Raw genomic sequence first — 7883 nt, forward strand, 5'->3', positions numbered from 1 at the left:
CGCCAGACACCACACTTGCTAGGTGGTAGCTTAAATCGGCCGCGGTCCATTAGTACATGTCGGACCCGCGTGTCGCCGCCATCAGTACTTGCAGACCTAGCGCCACCACATGGCAGGTCTAGAAAGACGGACTAGCACTCGCCCCAGTTGTACGGACGACATTGCTAGCGACTAGACGTACGAAGCCTTCCTCTCATTTGCCGAGAGACAGTTAGAATAGCCTTCAGCTAAGTCCATAGCTACGACCTAGCAAGGCGCAGTTAACCATATCTGGAGAGAGTCTTACTTGTATTCACCATGGAGATGTACCACACAGGAGAATAAAGTTGAGTATACGAGAAGCTCCGTTCTTTTCTTTATAGCATTTATGAAGTATCCTGTTTCAGACTTAACGCAGGACGGCGTGAGTTGACGCGTGCCCTATTCGGCCCCTTCATAATAATAACACTGTGTCGGCACTTCTGTCGACACACATAACAGCTTCCATCTTTTCCACTGAACTACAATCAAATTGCACAGGCCACTGAAGTTGATTCAGATTTTAACATTTTGCTAACATACATTCGCACATCTTCGCCTCACTCATTGAATAGCATAAAGAACTCTGTAGTGCGCCGATACTTTACACGTCGACATAGTCTCGCTGTACAAAAAGGTGTAATTCTTGTTTAAAATGACAGTGGACAGTTACGTGTGTTGATCCCTAAACCTTTGCAAAAAGAAGTGTTGCGGTTACTTCACCAAGGACACTGGGGAATTGTTCGTTAGCGCGTCGACACTGTACTTGGCGAGGTATGGACACCCAAACGCCAGCCGGTGTGTTCGTTCGGTTCTAGGCGCTTCAGTTTGCAACCGCGTGACCGCTACGGTCACAGGTTCGAATCCGGCCTCAGGCATGGATGTGTGTGATGTCCTTAGGTTAGTTAGGTATAAATAGTTCTAAGTTCTAGGGGACTGATGATCTCAGAAGTTAAGTCCCATAGTGCTCAGAGCCATTTGAACCATTTTTGAACACCCAAACAGAGAAGATGATGTCACAGTGTCACGCATGTGCGGAAAATCAGTCCGCTCCGCCACAAAAATGCTCTGCTTGGCCTAAGTCTCAGTCACATGTGCACATACACTTTGCGGGACCTTTATGGAATACTCGCTGGTTTATTTGGATTGACTCGTATAGCACATTTCCTTTTGCTGTGCCAGTAAACTCGACAACGTCACGTAGCAGAATTCAGGTGTTTTCCTCTATTTTTTGCCTCGAAGGTTTACCTGAAGCAATAGTGTCAGACAACGGACCTCAGTTCAAGTCAAATGAATTTGAAACATTCTGTGAACACAGTGACATGTAGTATCTCACTAGTGCAGCGTTCCATCCACAGTCAAGCGACGAAGCCGAACGTTCTGCCAGAACCTTCAAGCAGCAGATGGCCAAACTTCGCCCTGCACACACCAGGGATCAAGCATTGCAATTGTTTCCGCCTCCTATCGTTCGTAACCACGAGATGGACCTTCGCCGGCGGAATTGCTTCACGGCCTCGGCTATCGGACGCTGCTGTACCTGCTCCACCCTCCTCAGCATCCGACAGGGTTTTTAGTCGCAGCAAACAGAGGGCGCGAGGTGAGATCGTACGCCGACTTAGCACTTGCATGTACTGTTGAGTGGTACTTAAGACAGGTAAATAAATTAGTGAAATCAATGTGAAGTGAAATAGAAATTAGAAAATAAATGAAAAACTTAGTTTAGTTTAGAAGAATTACACACTGGCAAACAGCGGACATAGCAGCAGTGGCAACATCCGGCGCTTGCAAGCCAGCACGTTCAAGAGAAGCCATCGCCCTCCCCACATAAGCGGAAGCTGTCGATTCAGCCGTCAGGGCATCACCCGACCGGCTCACGTGTTTCTCAGTTGTCGCATGTGAGCAAAGGCCCTCGCCTACATTCCAAGAGCCAATGACCGACGTTAAGATGATTATTCGAGAAGCTTTAAACGTGACAGAAGAGGCAATGACCATGAAGTTGTTCACCTCCAGTGAACTGAAGTGAATAAATACGGGAAACGCAGTGGGCCCGACAAGAGTAGTTTTCAGTTCAGTTTCGGTGCTGAAGACCATCATGCAGGAAGAGACTACATCGTACACAGAAGCACCAAGTCCGCCGCTGTAATGAAATAGCAAGCAGCAGCCTCGCCGCCAGAAGACAGAAGTTAGAAGGTATTTGAAGACTGATTTTTACGTACCCGAGTGACTCGTGAGGATGGGAAGGAGACGGCCTCACACCAGCAGCCACCTGTGAGCTGGTGATGAAGATCTGACAGCCGAATACAGGCAAGCTGGAGTCCGTTGTTCGAGTCCGGGACTCTGGCCTTCCCCCGCCGCGCCGCTCCGCTGGCCGACGCACAACACTGACACACGCGGCCGCTTAGAGAAGAGAAACACTGGGACGCCACATCCAAGGTATCACCATCCGATTCACGACTTCGTTCTCAAAAATTAAACGGGCCACCGCACGAGGCGCGTCTCCATTCAACTGGACGAGACGGCGACACGAGATACACACCGCCAGGCGTAATCAGACGCAGTCGCTCACGCAGCATGAAGGCTTCGCAAACGACACAGCTGCCGCTCTCCCAGCCAGAACAATCCAGTAAGGAAACCATTGTACAAATCTTTCAATAAAAGTTATCTTATGTAAAAATGCTGATTCATTCTACCTCATACCCGAGCCAAGGAAGAACCCACCCTGCCCGCATGTTGTTAAGAGAGAAAAAGTAATTTATTTAGTGTTTTTCACCCTGACATAATGCTTTAGAATCAAATGCCCTTTGCAGTAATGCTCATCCTGACAATTGACTAGCATCAAAAGAGAGGAAGCCCAGTTACAGTACCTTATTTCAAATCCAGATGGCTTGCAGCGCCGACATCAAAACCAACCTCGCCTCTGTCATGTGCACGATGATCTTTCAGAGTCTCTTGCCCCAGATTCACGGATCCAGAGGGCACCGCGGCCACAGCAGCCGCCAGAGGGTGTCATCACGACACCGCGAGACAACCCCACGGAGATAGAATCTTCGCCTCCTCTGCCTCCTCTCGTCCTAACGATGGAGCTGGACCCGCCCACACCGGAGCAGTCGCCGCTTTCTTCATCTGGTTCATGGCAGCTGGAGGTGGACACCTATTCTTCTAGTCGTTTTCTGGAGGACGTTTATGCCAGAGCATAGGCCGGATGGTGGGGTACGACCGGAAGCTTGACTTCCCCTGCAACCACAGCTTCCCGTCCAGCGATGCGCCCACACTCCTGCCTCCCCCGCCATGGTCGCACTCCCTACATGACGACGGTCCGCCGACTTTGGGGGGGGGGGGAGGAATGTTCCGGATTAACGACAAACGCCGGCAGTAAGATGAAGAACGCAAGAGCAGACTGGCTGGCTCTGAGCACTATGGGACTTAACATCTATGGTCATCAGTCCCCTGGAACTTAGAACTACTTAAACCTAACTAACCTAAGGACATCACACAATACCCAGTCATCACGAGGCAGAGAAAATCCCTGACCCCGTGATTCGTAACGTGACAATATAATGTACATTTTCAGTTTTTCCCAATCTTACGTCAACCCTGCATTACATCTCACAGCCAATCATACTTAAACAAATACATATAACAGGAAAAACAGAGCTCAAACAACAACTTCCGTGAACATTGTTGCTTGTAGTCGAATGAACATATATAATTATTATACTGATGAAAATAGCGTAATGAAGCAACATACTGTTCTATGACGTAAATGCGGCAGGCGTTTGTTAATATAGCAGTCCGTAGTGTGACACCAAAAGGTGTGCGTACAGGGGATAAACAAATTAATATGAACAGTGGTAGTAATGGGATGGTTGTGTTTGACGGTCAAAAACGCAGGTAAGGCACGTGTCGCGCCGGACTTTACGCGTTCAGTACGGACTAGGAATCAGTGCAGGTTGTTGAGGAATAGTGCATACTTCGTATTTGCATTCAGAGGCCGAGGACGATGTGCAATGAAAGACCTAATAGAGTTCCGAAGAGGGCAGGCTGTGGGGTCCCGATTAGCTGGAGCGCCGGCCGGTGAGGCCGAGCGGTTCTAGGCGCTACAGTCTGGAACTGCGTGACCGCTACGGTCGCAGGCTCGAATCCTGCCTCGGGTATGGATGTGTGTGATGTCCTTAGGTTAGTTAGGTTTAAATTAGTTCTAAGTTCTAGGGTACTGATGACCTCAGAAGTTAAGTCCCACAGTGCTCAGAGCCATTTGAACCATTTTGAACCGTTCTGGTGAAACACAACTGGCTCTTTATTCACTCGAAGCAAAGAATGAGTGCTATCGACAGGGGATCTCAAATAGAGTACATATTACTAGATTTCCAGAAGGCTTTTGGCACCATCCCTCAATCAAACCACTTGCATGTGGAGTAATACTTCCGTTTTGCGAGTGGGTTCGTAATTTCCGTCAGAAAGGTCATCGTATTCAGTAATTGACGGAAAATCGCCTAGTAAAATGGAAATGATATCTGGCGTTCCCCGAGGCAGTCTTATAGGCCCTCTTCCATTGTTAATCTATACAAACGATTTAGGAGACGACCTGAGCGCCACACTTGTATTGTCTGCTGATGACGCAGTTGTTTACCGTGTAGTAAAGTCATCAGAAGATCAAAATCAAATGAAATATGATTTAGAGAAGATATCCATATGGCGAGAAAAGTGACAGTTGACGGAAAGTGTGAGTCACCACATGAGTGCTGAAAGTAATCCGTTAAATTTCGGTTACACGGTAAATTACACAAATGTAAAGCCCATCAATTCAACTAAATACCTAGGGACCATAATTAGGAACAACTTAAATTGGAACGTCAGGCACTGAGGAATGAATTGAAAGTAGTCATGCAGGCGTACATAGAAAGTACGGCATGGCCATTCTCAAACTATCGAATCCATAATCGCAAGAACGCTGTATATCAATGAGAATGCCACTGCAAAATCTTTCCTATTATAGAGATTGTACATGGTGTTGCACCAACATAATTTGTGGGGTGTCTCTGAAATATCCGAGCATGTGGTATAATCTGTTCTGGCGAAACGACAAATGCCGGCACAAAGATAAAGAACGCAAGAGCAGAGAAGGTTGTGAGACGTCGTCAGCCAATGACTTTTGAACAATATTAAGGTTGTTCTCTATCCAAATCTTTCATTTGCTAAGTATGTCTATCAGTAGTTAGAGCCTTCAGTAGTTAGAATCTTTTATTTAGCTGGCAGTATTGGCGCTCTCTGTATTGCAGTAGTTCGAGTAACGAAGATTTTTGTGAGGTAAGTGATTCATAAAAGGTATTGGTAATTGTTAGTCACGGCCATTCTTTTGTAGGGATTATTGAAAGTCAGATTGCGTTGCACTAAAAATATTGTGTGTCAGTTTAGTGATGATCAGAATAAGTAAAGAGAGAAATGTCTGAGCACATTCACTTTTGCTCAGCTGTTTGAAAATCAAATAAATTAAGAGGGTTACCAGCACAGTAATTCATTAATTTTCCAAAGGGGACGTTTCAGACGGTCACTGAATACTGATCAACGTGAGTAGCATTATGGTGGGACAATAAACTACAGTGTTGATGCAGACTGAAGCGCCTAGAACCACTGGGCCACATGGGCCGGCACTCTCACCACAGAAGTACAAGTTTATGTACTAACTATCTCCATAAACAATGAAGAGATTGATGAAATTCATGATGAGATAAAAGAAATTATTCAGATAGTTAAGGGGGACGAAATTTAATTGTTATGGGGGATTGGAATTCGACAATAGGAAAAGGAAGAGAAGGATAAATAATAGGTGAATATGGACTGGGGGAAAGGAATGAAAGAGAAAGCCGCTTGGCAGAATTTTGAGCAGAGCATAATTTAACCATTGCTAACGGTTGGTTTAAGAACCATGAAGAAAGGTTGTATATGTGGGAGACACGTAGAGACAATGGGAGGTTTCAGACTGATTATATAATGGTAAGACAGAGATTTCGGAACAAGATTTTAAACTGTAATTGCAGATGTCGACTTTGATAACAATTTATTAGTTATGAACTGAAGAATAAAACTGAAGAAACTGCAAAAATGTAGGAAATTAAGAAGATGGGATCTCGATAATTTGAAAGAACCAGAGATTGTTGAGAGTTTCAGAGGGGGCATTATGCAACAATTGACTGGAACAGAGGAAAGTAATAGAATTTAAGACGAATGGATAGCTTTGAGAGATGAAACAGCGAAGTCGGCAGAGGATCAAATGGGGTAAAAAGACATGGCCTAGTACAAATCCTTGGATAACACAGGAGGTATTTAATTTAATTTATGAAAGGAGAAAATATAAAATGCACCAACGGAAGCAGGTGAAAGGGAATACAGACGTCTAAAATATGAGATTGACATGAAGAGCAACATACCGCCACAGGAAAATTAAAGAGACCTTTAGAAAAAAGAGAAGTAGCTGTATGAATATCAGATGGGAACCAGTCCTAAGCGAAGAAGGGAAAGCTGAAAGGGGGAAAAACTGGAAATTTGTGGTACGTTCCTATGGGACCAAACTGCTGAGGTCATTGGTCCCAAGGGCCACACACTATTTAATCTAACTTATGCTAACGACAACACACGCTGACACCAATGTCCGAAGGAGCCACGCGAACCGTGGCAAGGAGCCTGAGATCGCGTGGCTGTAATTTACCGTCTAGTAAGGTCATCCGAAGACCAGTATCAGTTGCAAAGCGATTTAGAAAAGATTGCTGTATGGTGTGGTGGTGTGGCAGGTGGCAGTTGACACTAAATAACGAAAAGTGTGAGGTGATCCACATGACTTCCAAAAGAAATCCGTTGATATTCGATTACTCGATAAATAGTACAATTCTCAATGCTGTCAATTCAACTAAGTGCCTGGGTATAAATATTACGAACAACTTAAGTTGGAAAGACCACAGAGATAATATTGTGGGGAAGGCGAGCCAAAGGTTGCGTTTCATTGGCAGGACACTTAGAAGATGCAACAAGTCCACTAAAGAGACAGCTTACACTAGACTCCTTCGTCCTCTGTTAGAATATTGCTGCGCGGTGTGGGATCCTTACCAAGTGGGATTGACGGAGGACATCGAAAGGGTGCAAAAAAGGGCAGCTCGTTTTGTATTATCACGTAATAGGGGAGAGAGTGTGGCAGATATGATACGCGAGTTGGGATGGAAGTCATTATCATTAAAGCATAGACGTTTTTCGTCGCGGCGAGATCTATTTACGAAATTTCAGTCACCAACTTTCTCTTCCGAATGCGAAAATATTTTGTTGAGCCCAACCTACATAGGTAGGAATGATCATCAAAATAAAATAAGAGAAATCAGAGCTCGGACAGAAAGGTTTAGGTGTTCGTTTTTCCCGCGCGCTGTTTGGGAATGGAATGGTAGGGAGATAGTATGATTGTGGTTCGATGAACCCTCTGCCAAGCACTTAAATGTGAATTGCAGAGTAATCGTGTAGATGTAGATGTAGATGTAGAAAGGTAGAAGCAGTTTATTAAGGATCTGTACAAGGGAGACGAACTTGGAGGCAATATTACCGAAATGGAAGAGGACGTAGATGAAGATGAGATGGGAGATACGATAATTCGAGAAGAATTTTATCAATATCTAAGTCAAAATAAGGCCCCTGGAGTACATGGCATTCCGTCAGAACTATTGAAAGCCTTCGGAGAGCCAGGTATGACAAAACTCTTCCATGTAGTGAGCAAGATGTATGACACTGGGGAAATACATTCAGACTTCAAGAATATTATAATAATTCCAATTCCAAAGAAAGAAGGTGATGACAGCTATGAATATTGTAGCAGAAGAATCGTGTAG

The sequence above is a fragment of the Schistocerca cancellata genome, chromosome 4 (assembly GCF_023864275.1).
Source record: "Schistocerca cancellata isolate TAMUIC-IGC-003103 chromosome 4, iqSchCanc2.1, whole genome shotgun sequence".
NCBI lineage: Eukaryota > Metazoa > Arthropoda > Insecta > Orthoptera > Acrididae > Schistocerca > Schistocerca cancellata.